The sequence below is a fragment of the Phocoena sinus genome, chromosome 14, assembly GCF_008692025.1.
Source record: "Phocoena sinus isolate mPhoSin1 chromosome 14, mPhoSin1.pri, whole genome shotgun sequence".
In the NCBI taxonomy this organism is placed as follows: domain Eukaryota; kingdom Metazoa; phylum Chordata; class Mammalia; order Artiodactyla; family Phocoenidae; genus Phocoena; species Phocoena sinus.
In genome coordinates, this window is record NC_045776.1 from 43660730 (window position 1) to 43680481 (window position 19752).

Consider the following 19752-nt stretch of genomic DNA (forward strand, 5'->3'; position numbering starts at 1 on the left):
TTAAAATTTTCCAAAGTTCAAAAATTAATAAATGTATTGAAATAATCACTAGTAATATTGCTTTAGGACTTCTCTGGTGGTGCAGTGGTTAAGAATCCTCCTGCCAATGCAGGGGACACGGGTTCAAGCCCTGGTCCAGGAAGATCCCACATGCTGAGGAGCAACTAAGCCCACGCACCACAACTACTGAGCCTATGAGCCACAACTACTGAGCCTGTGTGCCTAGAGTCCATGCTCTGCAGCAAGAGAAGCCACAGCAATGAGAAGGCCACGCACTGCAAGGAAGAGTAGCCCCGCTCACCACAACCAGAGAAAGCCTGTGCGCAGCAACGAAGACCCAGTGCAGCCAAGAGAAAAAAAAATATATTGTTTTATATTTACAATTAGTAATAGAATATAAGCACTGAAAATAAAAACTGAATATAAAACAAATTCTGGTAGTGTGATTATCTGCCATATGCATTTTACTGCAATAGAGGTAGCAGACCAAAAGACTTTCAAAGTTAATGAAAGTACTTGAAAACCTCCTTAACTCCTAAATTTAAAGTGTATTTTAAATGAAACATTCACTACTTTTGCACGCATTATGAAATGAATCATTCACCATCTTTTAAGACATCTTTCTTTTTAGGGATCTTATATATAGTTTATTTAACTGTCTTTGTGCTTTATTTTATTTTATTTATTTATACTTCATTCCTTTATTTATCTATTTTTTATTGAGGTATAATTGACATATAATATTATGTTAGTTTCAGGTGTACAACATGATTCAATATTTGTATATATCAAGAAGTGATCACCACAGTAAGTTTAGTTAACATCCCTCATTCATTTTTATTGCTGAATAATATTCCATTATATGGTATACCACATTGTGTTTATGTGTTCATCAGTTGATGAACAGTGGGTTGCTTCAACTTTTTTGACTATTATGAATAATGCTTCTATGAATAGTTGTATACAAGTTTTTTTTGTTTGGGGTTTTTTTTTTTTTTAGTTTATTTAATTGTCTTTGAATTTCAGGATGTTGTGGCACTTAAAATTAAAGATTATCAAAACTTGCTGAAAGATAAGTGGATGCTTCAGTAGTCTGGATTATGTCTACAACCAGCCAATACCTGATAGCAATGAACAAATGAGTAGATTGTGAGAGTTTATCCATCTTTTCAACCTAACTGTGTAGATACTGAACTAAGAGCCTGTTGCTTACTAGGGGCTATTAATACATCAAGGCGGTATTTGCAGGATCTAGCCAGGTAATGACCTTCCTGTACTTTGACAGTTGATAAATTGTGAGGTTGATACACACTAGAGTTTCCCAGACCCCCACCTGAAAGTAGTATCGGGACAAAGTGGTGATGTATGGTCATAGAATTCTCTAAGTTGGGGTGAATATTTGATTTAAATAGTACTTTGATTTCAAAATGATTTTGAAATTAGAGACACTACTAGAACGTGAATGGACTTCCTTTTACTGCCTAACTCCATTTTGGCCCTTCAGAGATACCTCCCAGCTCTGACCATAACCATAAATGTGATCTCACACTCAGCCCGTGTAGATGCACATGTTGAACTTGAATCACACTTGTGGGTTTGACCATTATCCCATGTCTATTGCTGTCTTTTAGCTTACCATCTGCCACAGGTGCTTTGTATTAATATTATTACTTTGATAAATTAATAAGTCTAATAAATTTATGTTCTCAGCAAGAACATGTTAAACTTTTTTTTCTGGTGGGTGTGACCAACTAGTATAACTTCACAGACATACTCGTTATTCTCGGTACCAACTTAAATTACTCACATAGAACTTAGTTCTGAAGACAAAGTATTTCAAATACTTCAAAGGCATGGAAACATACAGAAGACAAACTGAATTTTAAAAGTCCTATTTAAAATTTTGTGATATTAAACATGAGTTTTCCTTGGCAATATTTGAGGAAAATTGTGGTTATCTTTTAAGCCCTCCTACCACTCATTTTTAAGTAAGTCATACCTTGAGCAAGGGTGACATATTTCTGGGTGGCAGAGTTCTTTTCCACGAAGTGGAAATGTTATGTTACATTAAACAAAATGAGGCTCCTTCTAGTTCTAACAGTTTGTGATTCTAGGAAATAAATATGTTTATAATTACATTTTCTTGTAAATTTAAGAGAAAGGGAACTTTAGAATTGCATTAGGTGAAGCTGCAAGGTTAATTCTCATCATAATGCACAATTCTGATGATTTTTTGTGTGGTAAACTTTTCTATCTTATGTGATTATAAATTATTACTTTTTTATACCCGAGTGCTTAGCATACAATATGAACTCAATATATATATATATATTTTTTTGAACTCATTATATTTTTGGAATAATCAAATTTTTGCAAACAACCATAATTATTGCCTGGTCTACCACTTCAGTTCACAAAAGACACGTGAGGGCCTGAGATGGCAAAACAGACTTGTCCAAGGTCAGCTCATGTCTTTGACACCTTTAATGCTTTTCTTTCTACACTGGCGTAGACTCTCGATGTAAGATTTCATAAATTTAACCATTTTTATTAAGACAGAAAAAAATACCACTGAGATATAAGATTGAAACCATTACAACCTATCCTGACAGTCAGGATGATGGATAAAGATACTACTCAGGCATTCCTAGAATTAAAGGAACCAAAAGAGTTATATTATCTTCACAATTATAAAAAGAATGAAAATTTTAGCTAATTGATAAAATAACAATAAAACTTTGTTATTGGTTTTTTTCTGTTGAGTGAAAGAAGTTGGTCTTTGTTAAGTTTTCCAAGGCTTATAATTTTAAGATTGCCTGGACAACTAGCACATAGTTATGGCTTTGTAGAGGTGGGGTTTTTTAGTTGTTTTTCAATTGACAATGATGGCATTAACGTAAGTGTTTTCCCCTTTTTGTTTAAAAGAATAGAAAGATGCACTAGTAAATTACTGTTTAAAGTCTTTTGCATTCTATTCATAATATCCATCAGTCCCAAGATCTAGAAATGGAATTTATTAAAAGTGCTTTATATTTAACTAGAAACATTATATTAATTATTAACATCAATTTATTGCATTATGAATTTCACCCTGCAGGGAGTAAGATTATTGTAAAGTAAGTGGATGGAACCAGAATCACATTGATGTTAACCTTTAAAAACCTTTAAATTATCCATCAACAACAATATTCTTTGTTTTGTGAGCATAATCCTACGTAGTGACTTAAAGTTACACATGTCTAATGTAGGCGGGCAGGGCACTTGTCCCAGAGTATGGCAGGCTTGTTTCAAATCCTAGTCTGGTCATTTCCAATCCCTGTGACCCTGGGAAAGTTAGTTCACTTCTCTGTGTCTCAGTTTCCTTATTGGTAAAGTAGGGCTAATACCAGGGTCTACCTCATAGCGTTAGAAGAATTTCATGATTTAATATACATGCCAAGCACAGAGTAAGTACTGAATAAGTGTCAGTTATCATCATTATAACACAGAAATGTACAGAATATAATAAAGAGTACACGCCTGCCATGTAAGTTTCCAGTTTTTTAAAAGGTGTGATTGAATTGATGTAGGTTAATTCTGTGCATGCTGATAGACTTGGTATACCCTGTTATTTCCTCTGGTGTATTGTATTAATTTATATATTCTTCAGTATATATGTGTATGTACTGGATCAGTATATAAAATATTTTTTGTGATGGGTTATGCTTGAAGGATTGAAAGTGGCTGTCTAGAGCATCTGAATTCCTCCTCAACTGCTAAAAGTTACTTGGGTGCTGTCTAAGGTTTTTTTTCCCATCTAGTGAAAAACGAGCAGTAAGATTGGCTCTTGGGATGTGGAGTGGTGAAGATAACGGTGTAAGTAGCTTGGGAGAGCAGGGATCGCATCCAGGTGTAGACTGGGCGGGGGACAGAGGCGGCGGGTGGAGAGGTACAACTGGGTGGAGGAGGGGAAGCCCAGAGCGTGCAGCAACTTGTGCTCAGACTCTGGGTTGGGCTGTCGGAAGGGTGGAGAGGCTCTGCTGAGATTAAACATGTTCGGTTCTTGAAAGAAGGCAAATTGAGAGAAGGGAGAAAAAAAACTTTTAAGTAAGCTAACGCGGGCATGGCGTGAGATGTGGTTCTGAGAGGCTGGCACTCTTGCACACTCTCTGGGAGATGATAGAGGGATAGTTGTGAGAGGGGTGAAGTGGTGAAAGGAGTTGAGGGAAGAGATAAGGAAAGGTTGGAGTCAGCTGAGTTAAGAATCCTGTCGCTAGAATCCTTATGACTCAAAGTGATGTGTTTTAGGCACTGCTTGTAAGCCAATTAAGAGCTAATTGAACTAAACTGCACTGGAGGCAGTATATAACAATAAGCTGTTGCTGCATTCATAAAGTCCAAAACTGGGTTTCTGTAGCTGACGAGGAACTTTGTCCGGTTGTCATGTTCGTAATGAATTGAAGAAGTACAAAGGGCAATGATGTGCTTTTCGGTACAATCTGTTCAGAGACTTCTCTGAGGAGATAGTGAACCACCCAGGAAACATGGCAAAGGTTATAGTTATACTAAAACTGATAAACGAATGATAGAGAGGCAATAAAGAACAGACTGTGGGGAAAAGGGGTGGATAAGTAGTTCTGGTTCTTTTCATTGTAATTGATCTTTTGTCAGACAGGGTCCCTATCTACTAATACTTGCCCCTCAATCGCAAATAGACTCCCCTCCAAACTCCCAAGCATTTCCGAGATTTCTTGGAGGATTTCATCAAAGCGTTCATGAGCACATCTGGTGATGCCAAGTGCACCACTGCCCTTGCCCAGACAGTGCCTCCTCTCCCGCTAAAAAGAACTGGATCCCATGATGCAGTGGTCTGGGGAGAGGAAAAGAGAATGTCACCCTCTTTTGTTATGGAAGGACATCAAATTAATGATGCGTTGTAGCATCTTTCAAAGGTGAAAGTTTCTGTACCACTGTCTCCTTAAATCTCAGGCATGGGCAGGGCAGGAAGAACTCTGAGTGACACACACTGTCCTGTTCTCAAGTGTGCTTCACTCTCCCAGGACAAGGCTTTGCTCCTGGGCCACGCTATGCTTGTCTGCTTCCAGTACATGAAGTCTCTGTCTTGCCTCCTGACTTCATGTTGATTATCACTGTATCTTTTGTGAATGACTCCACTTGATTATTTTTTAAACGTTTCAAAGGATGCTAAAGGGAGATAAGTAAAATGATATATATTTTTTCATGTTAGAGCTTTTAAAGCATTTTTTCATAGAAAGCTCTTTTAGAATTTGGTAATTTCAGTGAATAAATATATAACTACATTAACTGTGTTCTCCCCTTTTGTGGCTCTTCCTCAAAGGCAAGGGCTGCTGACATGGGGGAGACATGGACTGAAGTATAAGGAAAGCTCCCTTCCTGCCACCCAGTTGTGTGCCTCTGGGTTCATTATGTGTGGACGGGCTCATCAGAAATTTAGGCATGCATGAGGGACTGATGAGCTACCTGGGAGAGACGCTCACCTGTGAAGAGAGTCAGGAAGACAAGTTTGGTCTAGGAAACAAAGCATTGGTTGTCTGAGAAGTAGAAACAATCATAAATACACCATGTTGTTCATGTATCAGTCTGCCTCTTGACCTCAGTGCATACCTGGTTCCATTGGAAAAGGAGGGTTTGAATGTAAAACTGAAATGATATCTTCAGTTAAACCTATAAACACTAATTACTGGCAACACTAAAACATGGCTCCCAATAGGAAAGAAAAGTCTAATAACTCTTCTTTGCAGAACCCATTGTAGCTTCTACATTTTGAGGATTCCAGGAGGAGACAATGATATATCACAGAAGGTGGCGATAATAATGTACAAGTGGCTTATCTCTGAGCGCTGTAGCCACCTGGAGCAAACGTCATTGGAAGAGGGCAGCGAGGAGAGGAAGAAAATGGTAGATGTCATATGGAATGTTCGGGTGGACACGTTCATGAACATGTATGAGACATCTTGGGAATTCTGGGTGTTCTAGACATAGCTGGGGTGCAGGATAGATTTTGTAGGGAAAGGAGGTCCTCTCATAACAGCTGGAAACAAGAACCAACAAAACAGGTGCAGCAAAGGTACATTCTGTACGGGTATTCAGGTCCTTTAGCCTGTTAGATCAGTCATTTAAAGGGGTAAGTTAGTTGAATGGGGTTCAAATAGCTTCTGTAGGTCAATAAATACCAACACATACATCTCCTATAAGGAAGAATACATAGGTTGTCTGAGAAAGACAGCTCTTTATGCAAACAGTCATAGGGTCCCGATATAACAGAGCTAGTGCTGGAAACTGCACCAAAATTCTTCTGAGTTGTCCGCAGTCCCATCCTGAGGAAAATGAGTTGAGAGTGGAGTGACAACTGGGAATCTTAACCATTAGTATAATACCCAATGAGCTGCCTAGACAGCCCCTGTACGTGTGCTTCCACGAGGTTGCATTTCTATAAACCAGTGAGCGGGGCAGGCCACTGGCTAGAAGAGTATTATTCTTTACTTGGTATCTCAAGTCTTCATATCTGACCCAAATCTTCCTCTCTTCCCTCATCACTTCCAGCTTCCAGCATGTTCTCCACTGAACTACATATACTTTCTCCAAGTGCTAAGCCCTTTCATTCCTCTATGACAGTGCTCATGTAGTTTCATCCTGTTGGGATGTCTTTCCCCCAGCCCTCGCCTCATTTCTCAGTCTGGCAAATTATTTCTTATTTTTTTAAATGCATCTCAAATGGCTTCTCCTCTTTGCAACCTTCCTTGACTCCCTAGGAAGAACTAGTGTGTTCTAATATCATTTCTATTATAATACAGGTGTATCTCGCGGTTCGGTTACAGACTACGGCAATCAAGCAAATACAATAAAGCAATTCAAGGAATTTTTTTGTTTCTTGGTGCATAAAAGAGTTATCACTATCATGATACTGTAGTCTATTAAAGTATGCAATAGCATTATGTCTAAAAAAGCAATGTACCTACCTTAATAAAAAAAACACTAAAATTTACTGTCATCTGAGCCTTCACTGAGTCATAATCTTTTTTCTGGTGGAGGGTCTTGCCTCAGTGTTGATGCTCAGGGTGATTGCTCAGGGTGGTAGTTGCTGAAGGTTGGGGTGGCCGTGGCAATTTCTTAAAATAAGACAACAAATGAAGTTTGCCTCATCGACTGACTCTTCCTTTCACAAACGATTTCTCTGTAGCATGCAATGCTATTTGAAGGCATTTTACCTACAGTAGAACTTCTTTCAAAATTGCAGTCTGTCTTTTCAAACCCTGCCACTGCTTTAACAACTAAGTGTATGGAATATTCTAAGTCCTTTGTTGGCATTTCAGCAATCTTCACAAAGAGTAGATTCCATTTCAGGGTACCAACTTCTTTGCTCATCCATAAAAAGCAACTTTTCATCCATTAAAGTTTTGTCATGAGATTACAGCAATTCAGCCACACCTTCAGGCTCCATTTCTTTTTTTTTTTTTTTTTTTTGCGGTTACGCGGGCCTTTCACTGCCGTGGCCTCTCCTGTTGCAGAGCACAGGCTCCGGACGCGCAGGCTCAGCAGCCATGGCTCACGGGCCCAGCTGCTCCGCGGCATGTGGGATCCTCCCGGACCAGGGCACGAACCCGTGTCCCCTGCATCGGCAGGCGGACTCTCAACCACTGTGCCACCAGGGAAGCCCAGACTCCACTTCTAATTCTCACAACATCTGCAATTACTTCCTGCAATGAAGTCTTGAACCTCTCAAAGTCATTCATGAGAGTTGGAATCAACTTCTTCCAATCTCCTGTTAATGCTGATGTTTTGACCTCTTCCCATGAATCATGAATGTTCTTAATGACATCTAGAATAATGAATCCTTTTCAGAATGTTTTCCATTGACTTTGTCCAGATCCATTAGAGGAACCACTATCTATGACAGCCTTATGAAATGTATTTCTTCAATAATAGGACTTGAAAGTCGAAATTACTCCTTTATCCATGGGCTGCAGAATGAATGTTGTTTCAGTAGGCATGAGAACAACTTAATCTCATGTCACATCTCCATCTGAGCTCTTAAGTGATCAGGTGCATCGTCAGTGAGCAGGAATACGTTGAGAGGAATCCTTTTTTCTGAGCAGTAGTTCTCAACAGTGGGCTTATCATATTCAGTAAAGTGTTGTAAACAGATGTGCTGTCATTCAGGCTTTGTTGTTGCATTATAGAGCACAGGCAGAGAGAATTTAGCATAATTTGTAAAGGCCCTAAGATTTTCAGAATGGTAAATGAGCATTGGCTTCAACTTCAAGTCACCAACTGCTTTAGCTCCTAACAAGACAGTCACTCTGCCCTTTGAAGCTTGGAAGCCAGGCATTGACATCTCCTCTCTAGCTCTGAAAGTCCTAAATGGCATCTTCTTCCAATATAAGGCTGTTTCATCTACATTAAAAATCTGTTGTTTAGTGTAGCCACCTTCATTCATTATCTTAGCTAGATCTTCTGGATAACTTGCTGCAGGTTCTACATCAGCACTTTCTTCTTCACCTTGTACTTTGATGTTATGGAGAAGGTTTCTTTCCTTAAACTTCAAGTAAACTTTCCTTAAACTTCAAGAACCAACTTCTGTTAGCTTCATATTTTTCTTCTGCAGCTTCCTTACCTTTCTCAGCCTTCATAGAACTGAGGAGAGTTAGGGCTTTGCTCTGGATCAGGCTTTGACTTAAGGGAATGTTATGACTGGTTTGATCTTCTAGCCAGGCCACTTACATTTTCTTTGTATTAGCAACAAGCCTGTTTCACTTTCTTATCATTTGTGTGTTCACTGGACTGGCACTTTTAATTTCCTTCAAGAACTTTTCCTTTGCATTCACAGCTTGGCTAACTGTTTGGGGCAAGAAGCCTTAGCTTTTGGCCTATCTCAGCTTTTGATTTGACACGCCTTCCTCACTAAGCTTATTTCTAGCTTTTGACTTAAAGTGAGAGACATGAGACTCTTCCTTTAACTTGAAGAGTTAGAGGCCATTGTAGGGTTATTAACTGGCCTAATTTCAATATTGTTGTGTTTCGGGGAATAGGGAGGCCTAAGGAGAAGGACAGAAACAGAAAACGGCGGTTGGTAGAGCAGTCAAACCACACACAACTTTTATCAATTAAGTTCGTCATCTTATATGGGCGTGGTTCATGGTGCCCTAAAACAATTACAATAGTAACATCAAAGATCACTCAACACAGATCACAGTAACAAATAAAATAATAGTAATGAAAAAGCTTGAAATATTGTGAAAATGACCAAATGTGACACAGAGACACGGAGTGAGAAAATGCTGTTGGAAAAATGGCGCCCATATGCTTGTTTGACTCGGGGTTGCCAAAAACCGCAACTGTGTAGAAAATGCAGTGTCTGCGAAGTATAATAGTGAAGTGCAATAAAATGAGACATGCCTGTACCTATCACATTCTGCTATGTAATTTCCTGTTAATCTGTCTGCTTCCATACTAGACTGTCAACTCATAAGAGCAGGGTCTGAAGAGAAGGGGTTGACCAAGTATTGATGGTGTCACTGGAGTCCCTGGATCCAAGTAAAATCAACCCCTAGATTTTTTAGTATTATATGAGCCAAGAAATTTGCATTAAGCTAATTTGAGTATCATAACCAAAGGTTTCCTACCTATTAGGTTTAGGAATTCAAGGTGGAGATTACAGTCAGGAATCTGATAGATTGTAGATTGGCAGCCAGTAATGAGGAGACAGAAATTTTCCTTGGGATCACAGCTTGAACAGGAAGAAAGTTTGCTTTCAGGACTTGTGCTTTTGCCATACAAATTTCCCTTAAAATGCTCCAACTGACCCTACACTTGCTGCCATACACATATATACACACTCACATGTATGTACATAGATACACGGGATGGAAGAAATTGAGACAAGAGGAAACTAGGAACCCTTTAAAATTTTGTTTACTTATTTAGAAGTGGTAAAGTTTAAAAACATAATCTCAATCTGGAAGATTATAAAATATGTGGATGAACATTGCTTATGAAGAACATAGCATTTCAAATATAGACTATCTTTTGCAGCTTAAAAAGCATAAGTTTTGCCATAATTCAAAAAGAGTCATGTACCACAATGTTCACTGCAGCTCTATTTACAATAGTCAGGACATGGAAGCAACCTAAGTGTCCATCAATAGATGAATGGATAAAGAAGACGTGGCACATATGTACAATGGAATATTACTCAGCTATAAAAAGAAACAAAATAGAGTTATTTGTAGTGAGGTGGATGGACCTAGAGTCTGTCATACAGAGTGAAGTAAGTCAGAAAGAGAAAAACAAATATCGTATACTAACACATATATATGGAATCTAAAAAAAAAAAAAAAAAAGAAATGGTTCTGAAGAACCTAGGGGCAGGACAGGAATAAAGATGCAGACGCAGAGAATGGACTTGAGGACACTGGGAGGGGGAAGTGTAAGCTGGGATGAAGTGAGACAGTAGCGTTGACATATATACACTACCAAATATAAAATAGATAGCTAGTGGGAAGCAGCTGCAAAGCACAGGGAGATCAGCTCAGTGCTCTGTGACCACCTAGAAGGGAGGGTGGGAGGCAGACGCAAGAGGGAGGGGATATGGGGATATATGTATATGTATAGCTGATTTACTTTGTTATACAGCAGAAGCTAACGCACCATTGTAAAGCAATATACTCCAATAAAGATGTTAAAAAATAAAATAAAAAGCATACATTTTGGACAATTAAACTAGAGCCAGGAAATCTTGCAACTGTAAGGACTTTTGACGTCATTAGATCAAATCCTACTCTCTCATCTTCTAGAAGAAGCAGACCCAGAGAAGTGAAATAACTGACTCATTTTCTCCCTAAAATTTGAGAGAATACCAGGCTTCCTCTCTTTCAAGTGCTCTATACATTATACAAAAGAACGATTCAGAAGAAAGTTAACCCCAGGAGATGATGTGTGCTAGACACTTGTTAAAAAATTGTTTAAACAAATTCATTAATAACAATTTAATAATGAGGTTTTTCCTTTTTCAGGCAAACCACCTCTGTCTGTAAGCCCCTAATCTTCGAAGCTGATGTCATAAAGATCAATACTTTATTCTATCAACATGGCCTTGCATAACATTCCCAAAGAGTGAACACTAGACTGGCAATGCTTTGAACAGTCATTAGACATCACTCTGTAAGGTATGAGGATACCATTCTCCCCAGAAGGTGACATATATTATCCAAGCACTTGACATAAGTTATTTTGGTAAGTTATCTCAGTTGAACTCTGAGTAACATCACTAGGTTTAACCAAAGAGATTTAAATTGCAGGATTTAAGCTCCATGAGAACAGGAAACTTGTGTTCTTTTTGAACTATTTTATACGCAGCATCCAAACCAGAATTGGCATAAAATGAATACTCAGTAAATGTTTGCTGAAGTGACGCATCTGGTATTCAAGCCAAATTCCAAGCGGCTATAAAGCCCTTGTTCATTCCAGGATGCCCTATTGACTCCCAGGCTCTAGCGTGAAGAGAGTTAACTGACTATGGCGCAAAAGAAGTTGGGCTCCAGCTGCTGTCTCTGGGAAGACCTCTTGTAAAATCTTAACAGGGAAAACTAGTATATACTTTTAGCCAAGTAAACAGAAATTTATCATCAAATCCTGCTGCCAAGACATCATACTCTACAATACATGAATAGACCAAAAATATCCAAACAAAAAACTCTACCACCCTGCCACTTTCATAGATAATATTAATGTGGCATCAAGGTAAAAGTCATGCTAGATTCAAGGTTGCATTTTCTTAGCTCTTACTAGCTCTGAAACTTGGACATATTCAGTTCTTTGACACAGCTGGATCATAGTTACACTCAAGTAGCAAATAAGATCCTTGTATATCTTCCAGAATAATCTAGATGTTTCTTGTTGATGACAAGAAAAGCCCACAGGAAAGGGTCACGTGTCCTTCTGAAGCACAAATGGCACTACTGTGGAATGGTATATGAAGCTGTAGATAACTACTCTAGGTTTTATTGTATATAGAGCCATAGAGTTTCATAGTACAGTAGAAATAATCAATAGGGAGGTCAGGGAGAGATTATACTAGTGAACAAATAATCTACCATTAAAATCATATGGTTATCAGAGGCCAGGTATAGTTGTCATTGAATAAAGAGCTCAGGTTTATTGTTTCTTCTTCTAGAAAATATTTGTTTCTAGTTCTTAGAATAATATCAGAAATCAAGTAGCAATTCCATGATAAATATGGAAGAGTACTTGGAGAATTTCATTGCGATTATTCTTCTGCTCTCAGACGGTACAGACTTTATTGTAGTGCTGAGTTTCATTTGGATACGTAACACGTAAGCTTCTAAGAATATGGAGAAAATATGGAGGAGAATCATAAAAAATTATTCATGTTGGAAAGTAGGCTTAATGTAATGAACTGTATTTATTCAGTCTAGAAAGCTAGAGCTTGAGGAAGGGTAGTCATTTTCATGTCTATTCATTCAGCAAAGAGTTGTCATTTCCTACCATCTGCTAGGCACTATTTGAGGCATTTGGGATACAGGAGTAAATAAATAAATAGTCCCCCCAAATCCCTGAGTTATCGGAGCTTCCAGTCTTGTGGGTGGAGAAGATAAGTATAATAAAATAATAAGTAAATTATGTGGCACGTAAGAAAGTGTTAAGTGCTGTGGAAAAATTAGACCAGGGGAAGAGAAATTTAAGAGTGGGGACTTGCCACTGTTACACAGGTGGTCAGGATAAGCCTACTGAGCACATGATTTTTGAGCACATAATTCAAGGTGGAAAGGGAGTTATCCATGCAGATTTCTGGAGGACGAACAACTCAGGTGGAGGAAATATGCAAGGCAAATATCTTAAAGCAGAAATACCTTACATAGAGTTGAAGGGGAGGAGATAATGAGTGGAACCGATGATGTAGGGCCATCTTAAAAGCATCATAAGGAATTTAACTTTTACTCTGTTATATGAAAAAGTACTGCAGGGTTGGTTGGGTTTTATTGTAAATATCTTTTTTAGTTTTTATTACAAAAATGCAAACAATAAAACGTATACAAAGTAAAAAATAGTAGCTCTGAAATGAGTGAAGGGGGTCAAAAAGTACAAACTTCCAGTTATTAAAGTCCTGGGGATGTAATGTACAGCTTGGTGACTGTAGTTAATAATATTGTATACTGCAAGGTTTTAAAGAGTGCACTGATGTGATCTGACTTCCATTTTCAAAGGACTCCTCTCACTGTAGTGTGGAAAATAGACTTTAGAGAGGGAGAAGAGAAACAGTCATACCAGCTAGAAGGCTATTACAGTAAAGTAAAAGATCTTGGTTGCCAGTATTAGTATTGTAGCAGTGGAGGTGGAAGGAAGTTGTCCTGGATAAATTTTGAAAGTAGAGTAGGGATTTGTAGACAGGTTGGATATGGTGTATGAAAGAAAGAGAGGAGTAAAAGATATCAAAATTTTTGGTCCAAATGACTTGAAGTGTGGAGTTGCAATTTACTGAGATGGGTATAAACTATGGCTATAGTAGGTCTGGGGCAGAGTGAAGGGGCCAAAGAGGGAATCAGTTTGAAGACGTTAAGTTTGAGATGTCTGCTGGATATTAAGAAGAGCTGTTGAATAAGCATTTGGAGAAATACATTTGGAGTTCAGGAAAGAGGTTTGGGCTGTAGATATAAATTTGGTAGTCATTGGCATCTGCATGGTTTTTAAGGCCATGAGACAAGAAGATGTAATCAATGGAGTGTAGCAAGAAAAGAGAAGAGAACCAAGGACTGAGTCTTGTGGAATTCCAAAATGAGAGCTGAAGGAGAAGAAGCAGAGCCAATAAAAGAAATCTGTGAAGTGGTGAATAGTAAGAGGAGAAGAAAAGAGAGTGTGGTATACTGGAACTCAAGTGAGGAAGATATACCAAAGAAAAGATAAAACTGTATTGAATGAGGCTGATAGGTCACAGTATATGAACGATGAGAAACTGACCATCAGTTGGACCCAATTTCTGAGAAATAATGGGAGTGGAAGCCTGGTTAAAATGGGTTTAAGAGAGAATAGGAGGGGCTTCGCTGGTGGCGCAGTGGTTGGGAGTCCACCTGCCGATGCAGGGGACACGGGTTCGTGCCCCGGTTCGGGAGGATCCCGCATGCCGTGGAGCGGCTGGACCCGTGAGCCATGGCTGCTGGGCCTGCGCGTCCGGAGCCTGTGCTCCACAGTGGGAGAGGCCACAACAGTGAGGGGCCCGCGTACCGCAAAAAAAAAAAAAAAAAAAAAAAAAAGAGAGAATAGGAGTAGATGAAATGGCAAAATTGAGTATGGACCTCTTGCCAAGAGTTGTGTTATAAACGATGAAAAAGGAAATGAGGTAGCTCAAGGAGAAGTGGGATCAAGAGATTGTTTTGTATGTTTGTTTAAAATTTTTTTTTGATGGGAGAAGTGGAGATACATTTGTATGGTGATTGGAATGACCTGGTAGAAAAGAAAAATGAAAGGCCAGAGGGCTTTTTTGTATCCATTGAGGACTGAACCAAAGAGCATGCATTTCACTATATTAAAGGATATTTAAGGTGAATATTAGGAGGAACTTCATGATCAGAACATAGTATCACAGGAATTTATTAAAATTTATCCTCTTACATTTAAAAATATTAACATAAATAGTAACATAATAGATGGTCATGAAGTATTCCCAGCACTAGAGATCCTGGGGAGACAGGATGAGTAAACCCCTGTCTTTAGTTTTCAGTAATTTATTATAGGACAGTGGCTAAGAGTATGGACCCTGGAGCTGGTTGGGTTGAATCCTGGCTCTACCACTTATTAGTTATGTGGACTTGGACGGGTCACTTAAACTCTCTTTGCTGAAGTTTGCACATTTGTAAAATGGAGTAATAATAGTATGTACCTTATATGTCGGTTATGAGAATTAAATATAGTTAAAGAAATGCCTTAGGGTTTCCCTGGTGGAGCAGTGGTTGAGAGTCCGCCTGCCGATGCAGGGCACACGGGTTCGTGCCCCGGTCCGGGAAGATGCCGCATAACGCGGAGCAGCTGGGTCCATGAGCCATGGCCGCTGAGCCTGCATGTCCGGAGCCTGTGCTCCGCAACGGGAGAGGCCACAACAGTGAGAGGCCCGCGTACAGCAAAAGAAAAAAAATAAAATAAAGAAATGCTTTAAGCATAGCAAGTGGTGTATATAGCTATTTATTAGTCAGATTAGCTATTATTAGTCAAATGTTATATGGGCTCATTTAATGGAGGTAAGATTAGAGTATCATTGTGGCATAGAAGAGACAGTTGTTCATTTTGACTTAGAGGTCAGGAAGGGTCCCAGAATGCTTTAGCTACAAGGCACATTTAAATGGACCTTGCAGAATGAGTCAGACTTTACCAGGTAAAGTAAAGCTAAATACAGACTTGTGAAGGAAAGACTCAGAATTTGAGAGTTCCTGATGTATTTGAGAATAGAGAGATCAGGGGTGTTGTAAGATTAGGGTGGAAAGTTAACACTGGAGACACAGTTGCAGGACCTTGAATGTCTTCTACAGAGTTTGGACCTGGCCCTGTATACACGGTGCTATTACAGTGTTCTAAGGGGGGATGGTTACTCCAGGGAGGAGAAGAAAGGTAGGTGGGGATGGCCCCAGGCACGATGAACTCAACACATTTAACTCTAAACTGGTCATCATGCCCTTATTTCCATGGCATCGCCAGCCACTCCAACTTCATTTTTTGCTCAGCCCTTTGGCCTACAGCCTCAGATTCTCTCAATTTTAAACGTTCTCTCTCACCTTTATGTGCTTGTATTTTCTGTTCCCTCTGCGTGATTATTCAGAATCAGCTTAGGCTGAGCTGTGGAATCTTTCCTCACTCTCTAGACAGGCAGTAAAAACTCTTCCAACAACAAGGCCCAGAGTGCTGTGGACTCCCCGACAGAGCATTTATCCCTCTTTATTTAGTTTTTAGTTTTCCCTGAAAAACAAAACAAGGCAAAACCAATAACAACAAAAAGTCCTTTAAATTCCTCAAGTTCTCACACGGTACTTGAAATACTATATAATCATACAAGCTGAGTAAGTGAGTAAATCAGTAAAATAACAATTTTTAATTGTTTAAGAAAAAAGTGATCAGAGAGTAAGGAGGATGATGTAGAGAAAGTGATGTTGAGAATCCACAAAGAGGTTCAAGGAAGTCTCCTTCAGGTCTCCCCCAGAAAAGTAATCTTGGGAAATCACTTTAAGTTTTCTAGATTCATGTTGGATATTGTTAGCTTTTAAGTTTCCTTTTTTAAAAAAATGAAGATTTAAATGCACATAAAATTAAAGGCTCAAACCCAGTCCAAAATATTATCATCCCAAGGTCTAAACTAAATGGGAAACTTCCAACTACAAAAGAAAACAGTGCTTGAATGAGAGGCTACTTTCTGATAGAGATGAAATCCAACCCGTTCAGGACTAATGTGAAAATGGATTAACTTGACATTATGTGTGGTCATCAAAGTCACCCCTTGGAAACCTATAGTTCCTTAGAGACAAAGGCAAATGAGAATGCACTAAATTACGTACAGAGGCAGCTCAGCTTCCCCGCCCAGGGCTCACGTCATCCTCATTCTCCCTACGCTGCTGCCTTAGCAGAGAATTCCTCCGCCTCATTCTCTGCCCATCACGTCATCATCCGGCTTCCACCTCTAGACACAGAGACTGCCTCCTTCCATTGACTTTTTGGATATGTCTTACAACCAAGGAACACATCTAAAATACTTCTACCGTTGTTTTCATTCTGACTTGAATTGCAATTGATTGTTTACATATTTTCCCCTCATATACTCACCCCTCTCTTTTACACGCACGCACACACACACACACACACACACACACACAAGCATACACACACATTCAAATGTAAGCTTAGAAGAAAAAGGTTAGGGCTTACTTGTGTCTCACAGAGCCTTTTATATTATAATTTAGTAAGTGTTCAGAGAAGGAAGAAATTAATATTGGAGAATAAATACATGGAAAGTGCTTGGTAAATTCTTGTGGATTGTTTCCCGAATAGAGGAAAACAGTATGAAAAAAAAGAAAGAAAGAAAGGAAGGAAGAAAGATATTTGGGCGCAGAGTTTATTGAGTCGAAAAATGCAATTAGGTAGCACCATTTATACAACCTTGAATTGGGGGTATCAGAATAGAATGTTAATATATCTCTCTTTTTAATAAAGAATTTGCTATAAAAGGACATTAAATAAGGGAAGAAAAGGGAATATGGTTAAGGAAAATGGAAAGATCTACTCTACTGTTTTTAAAATGCTCCCTGAAATTCATTTATAGACAGGATGTGGATTGTGACACCTGGCAGTATGCAAGTTTGCACTTATTGGATTGTGTGAAAAATAAAACGGGAACCTACCTCGTTTGATTGAGATCTTGGCATAGCTTAAAGAAGATTAAAGAAACCTAGTTTTCTTAGCTGGCTAAAGTTATGAAATGGGGGGAATTTTCAGAAAATAAGGGGTCAGACAAGTTTTCCAAACCAGAGGTTAGTTGGTGAATAATAAACACCACAGGGATCTCTGTTGCCCGACTGAGAGTCGGGCAGTGGTTGAGAGTCCGCCTGCTGATGCAGGGGACACGGGTTCGTGTCCCGGTCCGGGAAGATCCCACATGCCGCCGAGCAGCTGAGCCCGTGAGCCATGGCCGCTGAGCCTGCGTGTGCGGAGCCTGTGCTCCGCAACGGGGAGGCCACAACAGTGAGAGGCCCGCGTACCACAAAAAAAAAAAAAAAAACTTAAAAAAAAAAAGTAAAGGCTATGACCATGTGGAAGATAGAAATGTTTTCAAACTTCTGCTTTTATTCCTACATCCACACACATTACTGATTCTCTGTAGCTCTTTTCACTTGCAGTGACCTTCATCCCAAATCCTGCCTCTAAAATTCTACTCTCATCAGCTACATGGCAAAAGCCCGCCCAAATCTGTCATCACCACCATTTTCAAAAAGTGTTTATCAACCCTCAAGTGGAGCACTTTGCCAGTTACCAGGGCAGAAACCACTCCCGAGGTGAGTGGATTGTCTGATTCATCACCTTGGAAACGGAGCGGGGGGAGGAGTGGGCCGCGGGGGGGGCCGGGGCGGGGAGGGGCAGGGGTCCTAATGAAGGTGGGTTTAGAGACGAACTGGAGGCTCTGAAACCTCACCAGTATGCCCTCATTGTTCTGTGAAAACCCCTCCATCTTTCTCTGGAATATCAATTCAGCTCGTGGGGATTTTTCTCTTTTCTTTTTTCTGAGCACACAATCTATGCTGTTCTCCTAAAGCAAAGCAATCCCCGATAGAGGAAGCTTGGACCAGGCCTCTCTGGAGGGCTTGGATACTTTTCCCAGGTCAAACCAGACAGTAATTAATCCTGGACTTTTATATTCAGAGGGTAAGAAACTGTTCTGTGCCCTAATACTGTCAGGGTTTTTTTGTTTTGTTTTTAAAACCATGGCACGAATATACTTACCTTCTAAAAACGAGCTAACTCAAAGACATGCTCATTTAGAACAGCATAAAATTTGATAATATCAAAAGAAGATGTTATTTTGGAAGGGTAGAGTTGAAAGACTTAAAAAAAGACTAAGAAAAGAATTATAATTTGCTCTTTGAGAAAACTGTTTCGTACAGGATATAACATGTGTCATTTGGGATTTTAAAAACTTGGCAATAAAGGTTGTAAATTTCAGAATTTAATTTCTAAAGAAAAAGCAACAACAGAATTGCATATTCTTCTATGTGAAAACTACTTTGTTGACTTAACCTACAAACAGATCTTCATTAAAAACTACACACACACCAAGTGAAAACTGCTTATTCAGTGACGCTGCTCACCAAAGGAATTATCCTTTGACTTTGTTTTTAGTTGGGTGTGGAAAGGTAATTTTTCCTCTTGGGTGGAAGCTTAGGGAGGAGCCCATGTGAACACCCATGTGAACACAAAATAATTAGGAAAGATTCATCCTGAATCAGTCGGTTCCCATGAACAAGCTGGGATTTTTAAATCTGCCCTGATCCAAATTACTTAAAATACAGACTTGGGAGTGGGTAAGTAAGTGAACAAGAAAAAAGACTAAATCAGGGACAACTAAATGTTTAAGTGTTTTGAGATCATTAGGATAGATAGATCAAAATGAACATTCATAAAAAATATAATTAGTTAGAGCCTTTATTACTTTTCTTATTAATCATTATTTTAAAAGAATGAGAAAAATATTAACAGTATAGTTTCTGTCTCACAAATTTGGCTTTGTTAAAGTATAGATAGATAAAATTCTAGAAAATTAGATATTCTCAATACTTAGAATAGATAATTCTTTTTTCCTAAGGAAAGAAACTTATTTCACTTTTCTATTTATACTGTGCAAAGTCAAGTTAATAAGCATATGAGGTAGTTTTCTTCAAGAGATTAAAAATAGCTTATTAGAGAATATAACTTTCTTTTTCAACTTTTACAGTTAAAGAATTTTAAAGGGAATATTAGAGTATGTAATAACTATTTTATACAATATTTGCTTGAAAGTTGGGATCAACATAAATTGTTATAGATAGTTGCCTAAAATGTGCATGGGATACTTGTTTTCAATGTTATGAGTAAGAGGTCAAATTCTACCCATCAGGCTTGTTGGTACAACTACAAATAGCTTTGGAGGGAAAAAAAGGCACAACCCAAGCATTGTTAGTTAATTCACAAGTGCAATTAGTTACAAGG

The 19752-nt window shown here is 38.8% G+C and overlaps 1 pseudogene; it reads right to left on the bottom strand.

The window, feature by feature from the left end:
* Positions 1–7017: 7017 nt before the first annotated feature.
* LOC116738898 lies at positions 7018–8998 on the bottom strand (annotated as a pseudogene).
* Positions 8999–19752: the final 10754 nt, after the last annotated feature.